The 19,035-nt window shown below is 39.3% G+C and overlaps 1 long non-coding RNA gene across 7 annotated transcripts in view; it reads left to right on the top strand.

Moving 5' to 3' along the window:
• Positions 1 to 19,035, top strand: part of LOC132665913 (uncharacterized) — an 85,576-nt gene that overhangs the window by 57,198 nt on the left and 9,343 nt on the right. For 3 of the 7 annotated variants that reach the window (XR_014135888.1, XR_014135886.1, XR_009604345.3), the window contains exon 1: positions 14,477 to 14,602. The exons of 1 other annotated variant lie outside the window; for it this stretch is intronic. This is a non-coding gene — a long non-coding RNA (uncharacterized LOC132665913). Of the gene's footprint in view, positions 1 to 14,476; positions 14,603 to 15,741; positions 15,805 to 19,035 lie in introns of those variants that run through there. 3 more of the 7 variants (XR_014135887.1, XR_009604346.3, XR_014135885.1) reach the window with 2 other exon arrangements.

Below are 19,035 nucleotides of genomic sequence, written 5' to 3'. Positions count from 1 at the left end.
TTGGAGATGCATGTCTTTTTTTCTTTTTCTTTCTTGCTTTCTCTTTTTCTTTCTTTCTTTCTTTCTTTCTTTCTTTCTTTCTTTCTTTCTTTCTTTCTTTCTTTAATATTCACAGCAAGCCTTTAAAAATGTTTTTATTCCAGTATAGTTAACATACAGTATCATGTTAGCTTTAAGTGTATAATGCAGTGATTCCACAGTTCTACACATTACTCAGTGCTCATCATGATAAGTGTACTCTTAATCCCTTTCACCTAGTTCATCCATCCCATCACCAACCTCCACTCTGGTAACCATTTGTTTGTTTTCTATAGGTAAGAATCTGTTTTTTGGTTTGTCTCTTCTTTTCTTCTTTGTTCATTTTTTTTGTTTCTTAAATTCCACATATGAGTGGAATTGGTATTTGTCATATGGTATTTGTCTTCCTCTGACTTATTTCACTTAGCATAATACCCTCTAGATGTATCCATGTTGTTGCAAATGGCAAGATTTTATTTTACTTTATTTTTATGGCTGAGTAATATTGCAGTGTGTGTGTGTACTTCCATTCATCTACGGATGGACACTTGGGCTGCTTCCATAATTGGGCTATTGTAAATAATGCCTCAATAAACATAGGCGTGCATGTATCTTTTCAAATTAGTGTTTTTATGTTCTTTGGGTAAATACCCAGTAGTGGAATTACAGGATATGGTAATTATATTTAAAAATTTTTCAGGAACCTCCGTACTGTTTTCCACAGTGGTTGTACTAGTTTGCATTCCCACCAACATTGCAGGAGTGTTCCTTTTTCTCTACATTCTTGCCAACACTTGTTTTTGTGTGTGTGTGTGTGTGTGTGTTTTACTTTAGCCATTTTGACAGGTGTGAGTGATATCTCATTGTGGTTTTGATTTGCATTTACCTGATGATGAGTTGTTGAGCATCCTTTCATGTATCTGTTGCTTATACATATGTCTTCTTTGAAGAAATGTCTGTTCATGTCTTCTTCCTATTTAAATTTTTTTTAAGTTTATTTATTTATTTTGAGACAGAGAGCGAGTGAGAAGGAGAGGGGCAGAGAGAGAGGGAGAGAGAATCCCAAGTGGGCTCTGTGCTGTCAGTGTAGAGCCTGACATGGGAGCCGGAACTCACAAACCGTGGGATCATGACCTGAGCTGAAACCAAGAGTCGGACACTTAACTGACTGAGCCACCCAGGTGCCCCTCTTCTTCCTATTTTTAATTGGAGTATTTGTTTTTTTGGTGTTGAGTTCTGTAAGTTCTTTCTATATTTTGATCCTAACCCTTTATTGGGTACGTCATTTGCAGTATCTTCTCCTATTCAGTAGATAGCCTTTGGTTTTGTTGGTTGTTTCCTTTCCTGTGCCGAAGGTTTTTTGATGTGGTCCCAATAGTTTATTTTTGCTTTTGTTTCCCTTGCCTCAGGAGACACATCTAGAAAAATGTTGCTATGGCCGATGTCAGAGACTGTATTCTCTTCTAGCATTTTATGGTTTCAGGTCTCATATTGAAGTCTTTGATCCATTTTATTTTTGTGTATGGCATAAAAAAGTGATCCAGTTTCATTCTTTTACGTGTAGCTGTCCAGTTTTCCTGGCACCATTTGTTGAAGAGATTTTTTCCCACTGCATATTCTTGCTTCTTTGTCATAGACTAATTGACCACATAATCTTGGGTTTATTTCTGGGCTCTCTAATCTGTTCTATTGATCTCTTTGTCTATTTTTGTGGCAGTACTATACAATTTGATTACTATAGCTTTATAGTACATCTTGAAATCTGGGATTGTGATACCTCCAGTTTTGTTCTCCTCTCTCAAGATTGCTTTGGCTATTTGGAGTCTTTTGTGGTTCCATACAAACTTTAGGATTATTTGTTCTAGTTATGTGAAAAATGCTGTTAGTATGTTGATAGAAATTGCATTGAATCTGTAGATTGCTTTGGGCATTTTAACAATATTTTTAATCCATGAGCATGGAATGTCTTTTCCTTTGTGTCATCTTTACTTTCTTTCATCATTGTTTTATAGTTTTCAGAGTACAGGTCTTTCACTTCTTTGGTTACCTTTATTCCTAGTTACTATTTTTGCTGCAATTTTAAATGGGACTGTTTTTTTTTTTTTAAATTTCTTTCTGATGCTTTACTATTAGTATGTAAAACTGAAATGGATTTCTTTTTTTTATGTTTATTTATTTGGGGTGCCTGGGTGGCTCAGTTGGTTAAGCATCTGACTCTTGGTTTTGGCTCAGGTCACGATCTTAAGGTTTCATGGGTTTGAGGCCTGTGTCCAGCTCTGTCTGCACTGATAGTGAGGAGGCTGCTTGGGGTTCTCTGTCTCATTTTCTCTCTGTCTACCTATCTCACTCTCTCTCTCAAAATAAACTTTTAAAAAAAGTTTAAAAGTGTGTGTGTGGGGTGGGGGGGGCTTGATCTCAAAAACAGTAAGATCGTACTCAACAGACTGAGTCACCCAGGCACTCTGAAATGGATTTCTGTATATTGATTTTGTATCCTATGACCTTACTGAATTCATTTATCAGATCTAATATTTTCTTGGTGGAGTCTTTAGGGTTTTTTTATATATACTGTGTTATCTGCAAATAGTGTAAGTTTTACTTCTTTCTTACCAATTTGGACGACTGCTATTTTTTGTTCTTGTTGTTGTCTAAATGGTATGGCCAGGAGTTGCAGGACTATGTTGGATAAAAGTGGTGACAGTGGATATCCTTGTCTTGTTCCTGATCTTAGGGGGAAAGCTTTCAGTTTTCTCACAATTGAGTATGATAATAGCTGTGGGTATTTCTTATATGGCCTTTATTATGTTGAGGTATGTTCCCTCTAAACCTACTTTGTTGAGGGTTTTTATCATGAATGGATGTTATACTTTGTCAAATGCTATCTTTGCATCTATTGAAATGATCATACAGTTTTTATCCTTTCTTGTGTTGATGTGATGTATCCTATTGATTGATTTGGGAATAGAGAACCATCTTTGGAGATGCAGGTCTAAAAGGCATGAAACATTTGCAAATTCCAGTGGCTATAGTTCCTTCAGGTCTGAGAAGGTCCTTGATGTTTGTACTTATTTTGTTTTTTTATAATCTGTAGAGAGAAGTAACAACATTTATCCTGTATCCATTATTTAAATGATAATGTAATGTGTTTAAAGGTATCAAATCACTAGTTAAAAAACAAAGGTTATTGTTTGACAAAGAACTGAGAGTTTAGTTGTAAGTACGCATGACTTAAGATTTTCAGAGTTGGCAAACAAAAATGCTAATGCAAATTTTTGTTGTTGTTGTTGACTAAGTGCATAAAAATCCATGGTCAGTAGAGCAGAGCTAATGTAGAAAAGATTTCAGAGGCTTTAAATTAGAGCTTGAAAGGGGGGAAAGAATTATTTCCCCTGCTATAGAGTTTGAAGAAAGTTAAAGAGGGAAATGACACAAATCAAACTTCAAATTGGCGGTGTGGTGGGCTTTATTCAATAGATATTTATTGGGTACTGACTATGTGCTTATATTCTAGGCATTTGGAATATCTCAGTTAACAAAACCTAAAAGTTACTGCCCTCATGGGGCTTACTTTCTTGGGGTGTGTGTGCTGGGACGGAACAGAAAATAAACTAATTGGTAAATATTAGAAGGTGGTAATTATTTTAGAGAAAGAAAAAAGCGTATGGTAGGGGAAAGAGGATTGGAGTACCAGAGAGAGGGTGGTTGCAGTTTTAAACAGGTGTTCCGGGCAGACGTCACTAAGAAGGGAACATGTGAAGGAGGTGAGGGAACTATGTGGCTATCTGAGGGAAGAGTATTCTACAAAGGAAGAAGCACCAGGGCAGAATCTAAGGGAGGAATGTGTCTGATATGTTTGAGGAAAAGCTACGTGGCCATTATGAATGGAACAGGTTCAGCAAAGGGGAGAAGTAGAAAAGGAGTCCATTGTGAGGACTTTTGTTTTCATCTGACTGATATGGGTAGCCATTGCAGAGCTAAACCAGAGGAATGTAATGATACGACTAATGTTTAAAAAGAATCTTCTTGCCTCTCTAGGAGGCAAGGGTAGAAGGAGAGAACATTTAAGAGGCCATTGGGGGTAACCCAGGTAAGAAACAATGGAGCCTGGATCAGGGTAGTAGCTTTGGAAGTGATGGACTGGACTCTGGATACACTGTTATCTTGATGACTTTTCATGTAGTCAAGAGGATTTTCTGATGGATTTAATGTGGAGAGTGAGAGTCAAGTGTGACAGTGAGACCTGTCTTGAGCAACTGGAAAAATGGAGTTGTTACCAGCTGAAAACAGGAAGTCTGTAGGGTCTGTATGTTTGAAGGGTGGGGTAGAGAGAAATTGGGTGTTAAATTTGGGATATGTAAGTTTGAGATGTCTGTTAGACAGCCAGATGGAAATATTAAACAGGCAGCTGTAGCTATAAGTCTGGAGCTCAGCAGAGAGTTTGAGCTGAAAATACAAACTTGAGTCACTGGCATATAGAGACTGGATGAGCTCTCCAAGGGTGAAAGTATTGATAGAAAAGAGAGCCAAATACTAAGCCCCGGGAGCTTTCAACATTAAGAGGAGAAACCAGAAAAAGAGACTGGGAGGGAGGAATCAGTGAGGTAGAATGAATAGTAATAGGGTTTGTTGGGCTGTAGCCGAGGGGTAACCATCTGTTGAGACAGGACAAAAAGGATACATTGGGAAGAGGTCTTGAAGACCAAACAGAATCTAGATTTCTTGGATGCTGAAAGTGAGGTATGAATTGATAGAAGATTTGCCTAAAATGATTCATGGCAAATCTGTCCTTCTAATCCTACTTCCTCAATTCAATCGCAATCTTTGTGGTTGAAAAAAGAAATTTGATATGCAATGTTTAGAGATAGGCACCTCATTCTATCATGGAATTTGGTATAAGAGTATATTTCACTCTGAGTTGTTCAGAGTAACAGATCCTTCATCTACATTGTGTGTGTGTGTGCGCGTGCACATACACACTTCTGATCAGTGGGATTTTAGAGAGGCTTCCCCAGAGTCACCAAAGCCAGTAGGTCAGCGTTACTTTATTAAAACTTAGTTTTACTCACAAGCTTGATAAAGGAGGAGCTTCAGGCTTGAAAGCCAGACTTGAGGATGGAGTTTATTGAATCCTGGTTCTGATCTCATGCTCTTTAGTTTTTCCTGAGATCATTGGTCTTGCTTGTTGACCTTGACTTGGGAGCTTGAGTTTTCTTCAGTATAGGTTCTGAAATTAAAGCCCATTAGATTCCAAAGGAGACTGAAATAATATCTTTGGAAACTCAAGTGTAATGTAAAAATATACTAGAGAGAAAGATGTGGATATTCAACAACATCCCGCAAGAGAGATGAAGACTCCGAGGCCGTGGTTTGGCATCTCCCATGACCTACAGATCACAGGTGTGTCAGCCCTAACTCCGGAGAACCCTGGAGCACAGTGCAGAATTTTCACTGATTTTTGTTTGTGGCTATTGGGTAATTGCTGACTAAATTGGTCCCTCAAAGAAATAACTAAGTGTTGGCATTTAATAACTTTTGAAATTCACTTTTGGACTTTTTGTGGGGGGGGGGGGTTCCATTTTCCTTGTTGCCTTTTTTCATCTAAACTCTCAAACTCTTTGAGAACTGCAGCAGGAAATTTAGATTTAACCTCAAGAGTCAATGTTTTGTCTTGTGTCTCCTCTAATATAACACAGATGTTAGGATGGCTATATTTTACTTGAACACTTATTGAATTTCGTCCTTACTCCTTTCTCTTTTTAATGGGAAACAGTCTGACTCTAGTCCTCATTAAACTCAAAGAATCCAAATTGTAATCTTGAGAATGTACATGGAGAGAAGATCTTTTCAGGCTATTTACTGAGATTACAAACCCTTACATTGTTTCACTATTTGAGGAAAAAACCTCCCATTCAAGAGAAAGACACTGAAAAACAAACAAAATGTTAAATATTAGGAAAGTATTAATTTCAGGACTGAAAAAGTAGATTTTCACATGTTTTGTTTTGACCAGAGTATCAGTTCATTACCTGAACAGTCTGTAATAAGGGTGAGATGTCACTTTTTACCACTCTGCATCCTAAGTTTATAATGCCTAGGTTTTCTATCTAGAAGTCTAGTTCTCCTAAATTGCACTACTTAGAGGATTGTCAAACCATCTGAATATTTCAGCAATTATGAGGTTGCTATTTCAGCTCCATGCTGTGTATACCCTCTCTAGGTCAGAGAAAGACCTGGTGTGTCCAGTGACTGTGATAGAAACAATAAAACCTGCCTCCTCTGGCTAAAGCGCTGTATTTATCTATCAGTACTCAACCAACAGTGTGATTTTTTTTTTTTTTTTTTTTTTTTTTTTTTTTTTTTTTTTTTTTTGGTGGTGGTGAATTTATTTAAGAGTTAAAACCACTGCATAATGTAGATGTGTAATACGAGCTTACTCATATGGTTTAGGTACCATTTCTTCATTGGCTCAGTGACCTGATCTGCTTCAACTAGTCTAAACATATGTGTCATAATTTTTGTAACCTCTTTTGATTTACTCGATTACAGACTTTCTTGTTGACTTGTGTTACAGAGGAAAATAAACATGTATCCATGTCCTCAGACTGGTCACTGATTTGTTTACTCTGACAGAATGCATCATCAAACAGAGCTGTCCAAAATGGAACAGTGATCTTTGCTCGGGTAGAGTGAGCTCTTTGGTCAGTGTAGCCAGGTGACAGGGCATGACTCTGGCATGTAGCCAGATGTCTATATGGTGGGGATCTTATAAAGAGACAAATACTCTGAATGAGCAGTAGGTCCAGTCCCTTCTCACTCCTAGATGTTTTGATCAATTCATTTGATTCAGTGCTGTCAGGACTGGGTATCTGGAGGGCTTGGTTGTAAATGAGCAATTTGGAGTCATGTTCACATCTGGCCCATTTTGTGCCAGTGAACCTGCTAATAATTACATGTGTACACTTGGCCATGTAGAATCAGGGTTCTGTGGGAGGAATATTTAAAATAATTTATTATTTTGGCATTGACATTTGCTTTGAAATTTAAATTTTCTATCATGTGCTCATTAGGAATGCTGGGCATCTGGTTTAAAAAACCCCAGACAACCTGTGTTAGCTCTTACTTCTAAAATAACATATACATAAGACTATAATAACAAAACCAGTTATCATGTTAGTGATTCTGTTGCAGCAGGCAGCAATTTTATGTATCTGGTCAAGAACTATATTATTTTCTAATAAGATAGTAAAAGATTTCTATTGTTGTGACTATGATACACCTTATTGTTGTAGAATTATAACAAATATTCATTTATGAATGTCTGTTCCTGCCTCCCCATCCTGCCCTATGTTTCTTTCCTGGAGACTTGGGATAACATTTAAATGTCAGTTTAAGCCTAAGAAGGTAAATTAGAAGGCACCGGAGAAAGGAGTAAGGAGCTTTTAGTATGGATTGGCCTTGGTTCAAAACTCAGCTGTGAAACTCACTAGCTGTGTCCCATAGTTTGCAACTTCTTCTTCTCTTAGATTCTTTAGAAAAAAGCCCTGTGCCCCATGAAACCTGCTTGATACAGGTCCTGTGCCCAGAGAGAGACTTCTTTCATGAGAGGGACCGTTGTTCCCAGTTGGACCTGGGGCATTAATGGGAGCAAGGAGGAGTGAAGTAGATGAAAGGCAACATCAGATCTTCTCTCATCCTTTTCTATTTTATTGGCTTGTACCTTGTTCAGCAGTAGGTAGATGAAAAATGGAAGGAGGAAAGAGCAGCAAGGCACTGAAACCAGAGTGTGCTCAACAACGAAGATCTTGATATTCTCGAAAACTAGCATTTGGCTCAAATAATTCTGTATGGCAAAGATGAAAACATACTGAATTTATGAGAGTTATGGGATAGCTAAAAAGTCTCTCATAGGCATTTTTATGTCATAGGGCATAGTGGAAGAAAACCCTGAAAAAAGATACTTTTCAGGAAGTTTTGTTCCCCTTGGTATCTCCTACCCTCGTTTTCCCTCCTTACTCTATGGGTGGTCTTACTCCATGTGACATGTTGATCAGGCAATCTAGCCTGTTTATATTTATGTCTGTTTATACTTATGTCTTGCCTTCTCCAGTGTGACTGTAGGATCTAAAATCCTCACTAGTGTCATGTACCTGGTACAGACCCTTCCGAAGTGGAGGTGTGAATCCATGAACCAAGTTTGCTTTGACAAATTCACTCAATATATACATTGCACACTTAATAACCATCCGTCTTTTATTGTTTTTAAAAATGTTTATAATGTTTATTTTTGAGAGAAAGAGAGTGTGAGCAGGCGCAGGGCAGAGGGAGAGGGAGACACAGAATACAAAGGAGGCTCCAGGCTCTGAGCTGTCAGCATAGAGCCAGACGCGGGGCTTGAACTCATGAACTGTGAGATCATGATCTGAGCTGAAGTCGGATGTTTAACTGATTGAGTCACCCAGGCATCCCAGTTACCACCCATCTTTTGAAAGAGCTTCAGGTCTTCAGGTCTTTGAAAGAGCTTCAGGTGCTGGGGATAGCTAACCTGATTTCAGGATGCCCTTCCCAGCTTTGATGATGCTATATAGAGACTTGGAGTTTACGTGGATTTGTATATAGAAGATTCTTAAAAACTAAAATTCTTGGATGCAAAGAACTTGGATTTAGATCATACAACTTGTGTGTTTTGAGATTTTTACCTGCTAACAATGACAGATTATTATATAAGTTTACTTCTGGAGGATCTAGCAAAATATACTCTGAATATGGTGACATTGATGTCCTAATTTATAATTAATTTATGATGGTATGACTGACAGATTTCAATTTGGTTAATACAGGGGATGATAAGCCTTATAGTTCAACAGCAGCATCATAAGGACTCTCATGCATGTGATTGATTTTGTCAGGCACAATGAATAGTGAATTGCTTTCCTTCTCCCTGGGAAGGTGTTGAAGTTGGGTGACATGAGAGGAAGCTCAGTGCTACTGGAGACCTTCTGTGATTAGAACTGATTCATGTCCAAACCACTCCACTTGGCAGGCTTGGAGTTGCAACAGATGAGGTTCCTGGATCTGGAGATGGGTTTAGAGCAAGGGCAGGCTGGCCTGGCCCTTGGGCTGTAGAGCAGAGCCATAGGAGATTGAATGACAAGCATCCAGGGCAAAGCTCAAGTGGGGTGCCAGATTAGCTGAAGAAGCCAGAGCAGAGAGAGGAAAACTGGGCATGAGGCTATGAGGGCATTAGACCTAGGAAATGAAGATATAAGGGCAGGCAGGAGGCAGAACACTACAGGTGCCTGGACAAGGTCAGGCAGCCGAGTTCATTAAAGAGCCACCTGTAGCCAGCTTGCTTCCTTTACAGTGAAAATGTCTTAAGGCATATGCACTGTGCAAAAGATCAAATTGCTGGATTCTCTAACCTTGAATCCTCAGGATCCCTGGGCTTGTAAGAGCTGATTACTCTGGCTTCAGGAGAGTGAAAATGACTAGGTTATCCTAGGAGAAGCTGGATGGATATCTGACCCTGCACTATTCTACCTTCTGTCACCAATCAGACAAATAGCAAACTACATGGCAGGTCTCAGGAAGTGTCATGGTTAAAGGAAAATGCTGGAGAAGAGGTAGGAAACTGGTCCTTTACAACTGGTTTGAAACTTTACACTCTGGCAGCTAAAAATGTATTGATTCTACATTCTCTGGTATCTGCTCTTACTATTTGGCCTGTAATAGAATGCATCTAATGTATGTTTATTCTTTAATTTTGGTGTGGTCCTTTGAATATTAGAAGTTAGCAATGAAGGGGACAGGGCATCTTAGTGGCGTAAATCAGTAAAATGGTCTTAGTTTCCAGTTTCATTTCATTAAATGACGGTTTGTTCATTTTAATTTGTAATACAAAGAAGCTATTGAAATGGAAGACTATTTTCATGTTCTCATATCAGAGCCAAATGAGCAAAACATTAAAGAATAGTAGTTGAAATGGTTTCCAAATCAGAAAAGCCACATTTCTCTATAATTTTCTCATTCTGGTTCCTATTTATATTTTCTGTGGAGGTTGAATTGTGGTTGTCATAGCAATTCCTTTTTATATATGAAACTCTGATAGTTGGATTTTTATTATTTGTGTCCCTACTCAAGACCTATTCAATTCTAAATATTTCTTTTTAAATAATATCTGATCAGACTAGGTCTTTTAACCTTCACCTTTTTTGACCTCTGAATCACAGGATTTCTTAGGACTGTATTTTGGTCAACCAGAAAATAGTGCTATGAGAGGGTGGTTTGATGATGAGATCCTGTGAGTCATGGTACCCATCATTCTTTTCTTTGCCTTGAGCACGTGCAGTGGTACTGAGGCCACTGGGTATTTCCATCCCGGCTGTACACAAGTGATCTTGGCTTAAATACCAAAAGTCTTTGCAGGATTGGTTTCCTTTTCTTTCCTTCATCCTATTTCCTTCCTTATGCATTTATATTTTTTCACACAATTTTCACGTATTGTTTTGACCCCTCTACTAAAAATTTTGGTTTGAAGCAATGACCCAATTCTTGTCAAATCCATTAGTGTCTCAGAGTTTATCATTTGTGTCTTCCCTTGTGATATGGTTGACCAATCAGTCCTCCTTGAAGCAGTCCCCTTTGATTCTTTTCTTTCTCTTTTTTGTCCTTGCTTCCATCTTGCCACCCATCCATTGGCTATGTCATGTCAAGATACTATTCAGAGCCCTGCATTGTTCTGGTCTCTGAGTCGGCCTTTCCCAGCATCTCCTGGGCTCTTCTTTAATTCGTTCTAAAATGAGCACCTCACCTCCAGTTCTGCTTTGAACAGCTCCGTGTTCCACATTCACTTCGTTGATGGGCTTTTTCACCTCTGGATGCCACCTGTCACTAGGGAGGGCTAAAACTCAAATCTATATTGCTGGTTCTGACTGCCCACCTCCCTGCAGTTCTCTGTCTCCAAGAAGAGGTGGAGACAGGGCATCTCCACTTTTGGGATCTGCCATCTAACACTGGGTTCATACCTTCTCCTGTAATTCCAGTCCGGTTATTTTCAACTACCAGAGGCAATACTCGTCTGTTAGTTGTCTAACCTGAGAACCTTTGAATCTTTGGCTCTCATTTCCTTTTCATTTCCTATATCCAGATTCTTAGGAATGATCACTGCTAATTCACAATGTTTTTTGACCCCAGCACTCTTTTTAACTGTGACTTTCTAAGTTTATAGGTGAGGCCAGGGAGCTTCTTTGCCCTCTTTATCAGTTACCACAGAGAAGAGCCAGGACCTGATTTGCTGACTTGAATGCCAATCCCTGGTTAAAAATCATGGGTCCAGAGCAGTGGTTCTTATACTTCATGGTCTCAGACCCAATTTAGACTCATAAAAAATGTTGAAGACGCCAAAGAACTTTTGTTTATATGGATTATAATTATTAATATTTATCATATTAGAAACTAAAAGTGGGAAATTAAAAATATTCTTTGTAAAAAGCAGTGAGCTCATATATGAACATGGCACATTTTAATGAAAAATACCTATTTTTCAAAACAAAAACTTACAAGAGTGATACTATTTTATATTTTTGGCAAACTTTCTTAAGGTCTGGCTTAATAGAAGACAGTTGGACTGTTAAATCTATTTCTGCATTTGTCTGCTGTGATATCATACATTCTGTAAACTCTGGAAAGATCCACTGTTCATGGTGCAAGAATGAGAGTGAAAAAGACGAGTAATGCCCTAGTATCATTAGGAAAATGACTTTGATTTTAAGGACTCCCTGAAAGGTTGTTGGGGTCTCCAAAGGCCCTATGATCACATTCTGAGAATCATTGGTCTAGAGAGTTGCTAAGTCTTTATCTTTTAAAAAATTTTTTTTCTTAATGTTTATTTATTTTTGAGAGAGCGACAGAGCGTGAATGCAGAAGGAGCAGAGAGAGAGGGAGACACAGAATCTGAAGCAGGCTCCAGGCTCTGAGCTGTCAGAACAGAGCCCGACGTGGGGCTCGAACCCACGAACTGTGAGATCATGACCTGAGCCGAAGTCGGACGCTTAATTGACTGAGCCACCCAGGCACCCCATGCTAAGTCTTTTTCTAACTCAACATTTTATTCTTGTTCACGACCTTTCAATTTTGGTTTTGAAATTTACATAAGAAAAGTTCAAAATTAAACGCAATCATGTAGTTAGAATCTACTATTTATCAACAACATTCAATTTCTAAAGCTTGAAAATATATTCTATGATGAAGTGGTAGCTTTTTAAAGATCATGATGTAATACTTCCATGCTTATTCCATGTCGAGCCCCACTGACATGTGTGGAGCCTGCTTGGGATTCTCCGTCTCTCCCTCCCTTCCCCACTCATGCTCTCTCTTAAAATAGACATCTTAAGAAAAGATTCTCTCCCTCTGCCCCTCTCCCCAGCTCCTGCTCACTTGTTCTCTTGCGCTGTCTCTCAAATAAAAACTAAAAAAATAAAAAAACAAAAACAAGTAATAGTTACATGCATGCATGTAAACAGCTTAGCATTGTGCCTAGGACACACTTGGGACTTTTCACTGTTCTCTCCAGTTCTGTGTTTTGATCTATTCCTCTGACCACATGGACTGTAATTTTAATAGAGAATTAAGTTTCTGTTACTTGTGTTAATGGAGAGTAAGATGGATATATAGAAAATACCTCTAAACTCTATCACTGTACCTTTCGTCTTCTTTATTTAGTAAACATACTGAGTTTTTTCTATGTGCTTAAAATCCTGGATGCTGGGGATATTAAATTTGTAGACAAAATGGTCCATCCCTAATATCATACCCAATATGAACACAGCTTAAACACCAGTGATCACAATATAATGTGTTAACAGAGAAGACATACTCCTTTAAGAGAAACCTATGTTGACACAATGCAAGGTGCATTGTCTCTGGGACCCCGCTAGGTGACCAATGATTTCCAGTTCCATTTCTGTCAAGAGAGACCATTTAGAACGTGTAGCTCTAAAGATTTCCAGCACTTAGTATTAAGCAGAAAGCTTATCATCTTCCACTTAACTATGGAAACTTTGATTCTTCTTAGGTCTGAACATAAACTAGAAGAGTTGGGTGTATAGAAGTGGGTGGATTGTGGGGAGAGGAGGCAGGAATTTAGAGCTAGAAAGGAAAATGGTGGCAATGGGGGATCTGAAAAGGAGCAGTAGCATAGGTACTATCTCTGTATAACAGCCTGTGTCCCTGGAGAGCAGAGAGAGTATCTCCTTTTCATGCCACACTTCAGTTCAGCACGGATTGAGAGAAAAAGTACCATCACTACCGCCACTATTACTCCTCCTGCTAACTGCAGAGGCAACAAATGTGCTGAGTACTAATTTTGTCCCAGGCACAATGCTAAGCTGTTTACATGCGTGCATGTAACTATTACTTATTTGTGTGCTTTTTTTTATTTTTAAAATTTTTATTTGAGAGAGCGCGTGAGAGAACAAGTGAGCAGGAGCTGGGGAGAGGGGCAGAGGGAGAGAATCTTTTTTTAAAATGTCTATTTTGAGACAGAGCTTGAGTGGGGAAGGGAGGGAGAGAGCGAGAAATAGAGAGAGAGGGCGGGCGGGAAGGAGGGGGAGAGAGAGAGAGAGACAGGGAGAATCCCAAGCAGGCTCCACACTGTCAGTGCGGGGCTCGATCCCATGAACCATGAGATCATGACCTGAGCCTAACTCAAGAGTTGGACACTCAACCGACTGAGCTACCCAGGTACCCCACGTGTAACTATTACTTACTGAGCCCTGCGGATGTGCTAGCCTGTGGGCATACAGCAAGGCTACTGTTATCATCCCTGTTCCAGATAAGCATATTGAATAAGTTTCAGTCAATAGCCTAGTAACTTGCCAGACTGCAAGGATAGGTCCTTATGCATCACGCTGGTAGATGAGTCACCAAGTGTACGTGGACATGTCAGAGGATGGACCATCTGTGGGGTCACTGTCTTTGCTGCGATTTTCTTCATCAGAGGTAACCAAAGCAGAATGTGCAGTCTTGTATCATCAGGCCACTGGGAGCTAGTGTCATGGTGAATGTGGCAGTGGCTACGTTTCCTCCCTTATTTGGACGCTGGGAATACAGAGACAGGTGGATAGTGTGATTTCTATGTTGAAAGTGAAGGGCATGTCCAGTAAAATGTGGTTTTAAAATTATTCCTGAGCTGTTTTTAAAATCAGAACCAATAAAGAAATCTATCTAGAGGAAGCATTTCCCATTAAGCTCCCCTTTGGAAATAGCCCAGGTTTTCTTGTCCTTAGGATAAGGAAGGCAGTTTTAGGAGAAGGAAGTTTGGGGAGAGAGCAGGGCAGGAAGAATAAGAACTTTTTAGATAACGGTCACTTGTAATGGGTTTCCTTTCACCGACGACCTCACAGTGTACCTGTTTGTTACTTCACAGTGAGGAAGGATGGTTGCCAGGTGAGTGACATCACATCAGAGCCCTTCCACTGGCTCTGTTTTCTTCTGGTGCCATGCTCCTCTCTGCAGCTATAGAGCTTCTGGAAAGCCTGGAGGAATTGACACTCCTGTTCACCGTGTCATGTTTGGGGCACAGGGTGTGGTAAATATAGGATCTTTTCTTCCTTCTTAGGAGTGGGAAAAAAAGTGCCAGGAATGGGATGGAGGTGAGTGAGGAGGACATGTCCTTACTGCCAAGAGAGGGGCTCATGTGCAAGCTGGGTGTGGTATGTAAGGGGTGACTGGCTGGTAGTTTCCACCTGCTCAGCTGCCCTGGGTTGGAATGACCCCAAGAGGCAGCAGGTTGGGTAGACATGCTCTTTGGCTGGAGCTCTGGGAAGTTTGGTACAAGGCTCTAGAGGAGAGTGAAAGAACAAACCTGAGATCACTCTTTAACTGCTTTGTGTTGACAGTTCACTTTGGATCTGTGTTTACTTTTATTCCATTGGCTTAGGAAGTGACCTCAGGTCAAGTGAGTGAGAAAAAACAATTTAAATTAAGTTGAAGTACCCATGAAGGTGGCATTTCAATTCAAACAAATTTTAAGCACCTACTGTGCCTCTAAAAGCAGTTTTATTTTGCATTTGACTTTTTTTTTTTTTTTAATAAGGTAGTTCAGATGTTAAGCCTAGGGAACCATCCCTCTAGGGCCATGTTTTGACTGTGTCATTTGCTGGCAGTCAGAATTTTTAGAACCAGAAGGGATCTCAAAGATCATGTCGTCTGATTCTCCCATTTTACGTTTTCATTTTATGAAACTCAAAAAAGTGAGGTGCCAAATTATGTTAGCGCAGGCATAGCAAAAACGCAACTGAAATCACATTCCCTCTGCACGATGTTTGCACATAGCAACAACATAAAACTTGTCTTTTGCTATTAACTACACTGCACTGGTTATCTGTTGCTGCATCACAAACCACCGTGCACTTAATGACTTAAACCAGTTTATTATTTCCGTGGTTCTGTGGGCCAGCTGGGCAATTCTTGCTTGGGGTCTCCCCTTGCTTGTGTGATGCTCAGAGGTCTGAGCCTCTGAAGCCTCAAAGGGGCTGGATGCCCAGGACACTTCGCACACATAGCCACCGGATGAGGCCCGGCTGCTGGGCTTGGGATCACCTTGTCTCGAAGGTCCCTTCTGCTCTGTAAACTTGGGCAAGTTAGTCCCTGTCAAGAGCCTCAATTTTTGAGAATATCTTAGGTTGCAAGGAAGAAATTCATTTAAGTTACTTCTCTGACTTCAAGACTACACATACATGTCACATCGATAAAACTGATCAACTGGATTTCAAGAGCAAAACTTAACTGGTGAGTCGTTCAGGGTTCAAGCAAGCAGTAGATGTTTATGGATCTTAGCTAAAATGTTGTTCCTTGGTTCTTGCTTGTCTGTTTTCTTTTCCTTTCGCTTCTTCTATTTTCTGTTTCAGACCATCTTCTTTATGTGTAACATCACTTGCCATGATGCTTTCTCAGGGCTCCCTTCATTCTGCATCTAAGTCTCGTTTCCACTGCTCAGTCCTCAATCGTTAGTACAAATGAGACGGAGAGGAGGGCAGGGGACCCTGTGAGTGGTCCAGTTTGTAGAGTCAGGCTATGTGGTCACCGGCAACCCTGGACTAAGTGCCCCTGGGTTAGAATTTCACCATCAGCTATGGCTGGGTGGGGACAGGATCTTGGGGTTACAATCTATGACTGCTTAGGGCTATTCCTTCTGCAGGTGCGTGGTGGGGGGAGCAGTGGGCAGTGCTGAGATGTCTAGTACTAGGGTAGTGGTGGTCTTCTAATATCTGGATCACCTCCCTCATAGACTATCAACAGAAAAATCAGTAATAATAGCGACTATTTATTAAAACTATATGCAAGGTACTTTATCCATGCTATCTCCTTTATTCTTCAGAATGACTTTGCAAGGTAGGTCTATTCTATGTATTCAGATGAGGAAACAGGTTAAGAAATGCTTAAAATCACACAACTAGAAATGATGTGCCTGGGATTTGACTCCAGGTCAGTGCATTTTCAAAGCCTGTTCTTGTTTTCCTCTGCATGGTGGATTATTTTAATTTTTTTAAAAATTCCAGTATAGTTAACATACAGTGTTATTAGTTTCAGGTGTACAAGAGTGATTTGGCAATTCTGTGTTACTCAATGCTCATCACAAGGGTACTCTGTAATCCCATCACCTGTCTCCCCTCCCATCTCTCCTCTGGGAACCATCAGTTTGTTCTCTATAGTTAAGAGTCTGTTTTTTGGCTTATCTTTTTTGTTGTTGTTGTTAGTTTTTCTTAAATTCCACATATGGGTGAAATCATCTGGTATTTGTCTTTTTCTGACTTATTTCACTTAGCATTATATTTTCTAGCTCAACCCATGTCATTGCCAATGGCAACACTTCATTCTTTTTTATAGCTGAGTAATACTCCAGTGTGTGTGTGTGTGTGTGTGTGTGTGTGTGTGTGTGTGTGTTTGTGAGACAAAATATTCATTCATCTATCCATAGACATATGGACATTTAGGCTGCTTCCATAATTTGGCTATTATAAATAATGCTGCAATAAACAGGGGTATATATCCTTTCAAATTAGTATTTTTGTATTTTTAGATAAATACCCAGGAGTGAAATTACTGGATCATATGGTAGTTCTATTTTTAACTTTTTGAGGAACCTCCATACTGTTTTCTACATTGGCTGTACCAGTTTGCATTCCCATCAACAGTGCAAGAGGATTGCTTTTTTTCTACATCTTTGCCAACATTTGTTGCTTTAGCCATTCTGACATGTGTGAGGTGGTATCTCATTATAGTTTCTTTCTAAAGCTTATTTATTTATTTTGAGAGAGCCAAGCAGGCTCTATGCCATTAGTGTAGAACCCGATATGGGGCTTGAACCTGTGAACTGTGAGATTATGACCTGAAGTCAGATGCTTAACCAAATGAGCCACTCAAGGCATCCCTCATTGTAGTTTTGATTTGCATTTCTCTGATGATGAGTGATGTTGAACATTTTCTTATGTCTCTGTTGGCTATCTATATGTCTTCCTTGGAGAAATGTCTGTTCATGTCTTCTGCCCATTTTTAATTGGGTTATTTGTGCGTGTGTGTTGAGGTGTATAAGTTCTTCATTTTGAGTACTAGCCCTTTACTGGAAATGTCATTTGGAAATATTTTCTCCTATTCAGTAGGGTTGTCTTTTAGTTTTGCTAGTTGTTTCCTTTGCTGTGCAGAAACTTTTTATTTTGATGTGGTCCCAATAGTTTACTTTTGCCTTTGTTTCCCTTCCCTCAGGAGATGTACATCTAGAAAAATGTTGTTATGGCCAATGTCAGAGAAATTACTGCCCATGCTCTCTACTAGAATTTTTATGATTTCAGGTCTCACATTTAGGTCTTTAATCCATTTTGAGTTTTTGTGTATGGTGTAAGAAAGGAGTCCGGCTTCATTCTTTTGCATGTAGGTGTCCAGTTCTCCCCAACACCATTTGTTGAAGAGATGGTCTTTTTCCCATTGTATATTCTTGCCTCCTTTGTTGAAGATTAATTGACCATATAGTTGTGGATTTACCTCTGGGCTCTCTATTCTGTTCCATTTATCTCTGTGACTGTTTTTGTGCCAGTGCTATGCTGTTTTGATTACTACAGCTTTGTAATATAACTTGAAGTCTGAGATTGTGATACCTCCAGCTTAGTTTTTTAAAATTTCTTTGGCTATCTGGTTTTTTTTGTCATTCCATACAAATCTTAGGATTGTTTATTCTAGTTCTGTAAAAAAATGCTGTTGTATTCTGATAAGGATTGTACTGATTGTGTAGATTGCTTTGGGCAATACGGACAGTTTGATGTTTGTTCTTCCAATCCAGGAGCATGGAATATGTTTCCATTTTTTGGTGTCATCTTCAATTTCTTTCATCAATGTTTTATATTTTTCAGGTAGTATGGGTCTTTCACCTCCTTGGTTAATTTTATTCCTAGGTATTTTGTTATTTTTGGTGCAGTCATAAATGGGAGTGTTTTCTTAATTTCTCTTTCAGCTGCTTCATTATTAGTGCATAGAAATGCGATGGATTTCTATATATTGGTTTTGTACCCTACAACATTACTGAATTCATTTATTGGTTCTAGTAGTTTTTTTGGGGGGGGTGGGGTCTTTAGGGTTTTCTGTATTTGGTATCATGTCATTTGCAAATAGTGAAACTTTTACTTTCTCTTTACCAATTTGAATGCCTTTTATTTATGTGGTTTAATTGCTGCAGCCAAGACTTCCAGTACTATTATATAAAAGTGATGAGAGCAGACATCCTTGTCTTGTTCCTGATATTAAAATCTTTCAAATTTTCACCACTGAGTATGATATTAGCTGTGGGTTTTTATATATGGCACTAAAAACATTTTTAAAGTTTATTTATTTGAGAGACAGAGCATGGGCTCGGGAAGGGCAGAGAAAGAGGGGCAGAGAGAGAATCCCAAGTAGGCTCCATGCTGTCAGCACAGAGCCCCATGTGGGGCTCAATCCTGTGAACCATGAGATCATGACCTGAACTGAAAT

The sequence above is a fragment of the Panthera onca genome, chromosome D3, assembly GCF_046562875.1.
Source record: "Panthera onca isolate mPanOnc1 chromosome D3, mPanOnc1 haplotype 2, whole genome shotgun sequence".
Lineage (NCBI taxonomy): Eukaryota > Metazoa > Chordata > Mammalia > Carnivora > Felidae > Panthera > Panthera onca.
Note: the sequence above shows the minus strand (reverse complement) of the source record. Positions and strands in the feature narration are given on the sequence as shown.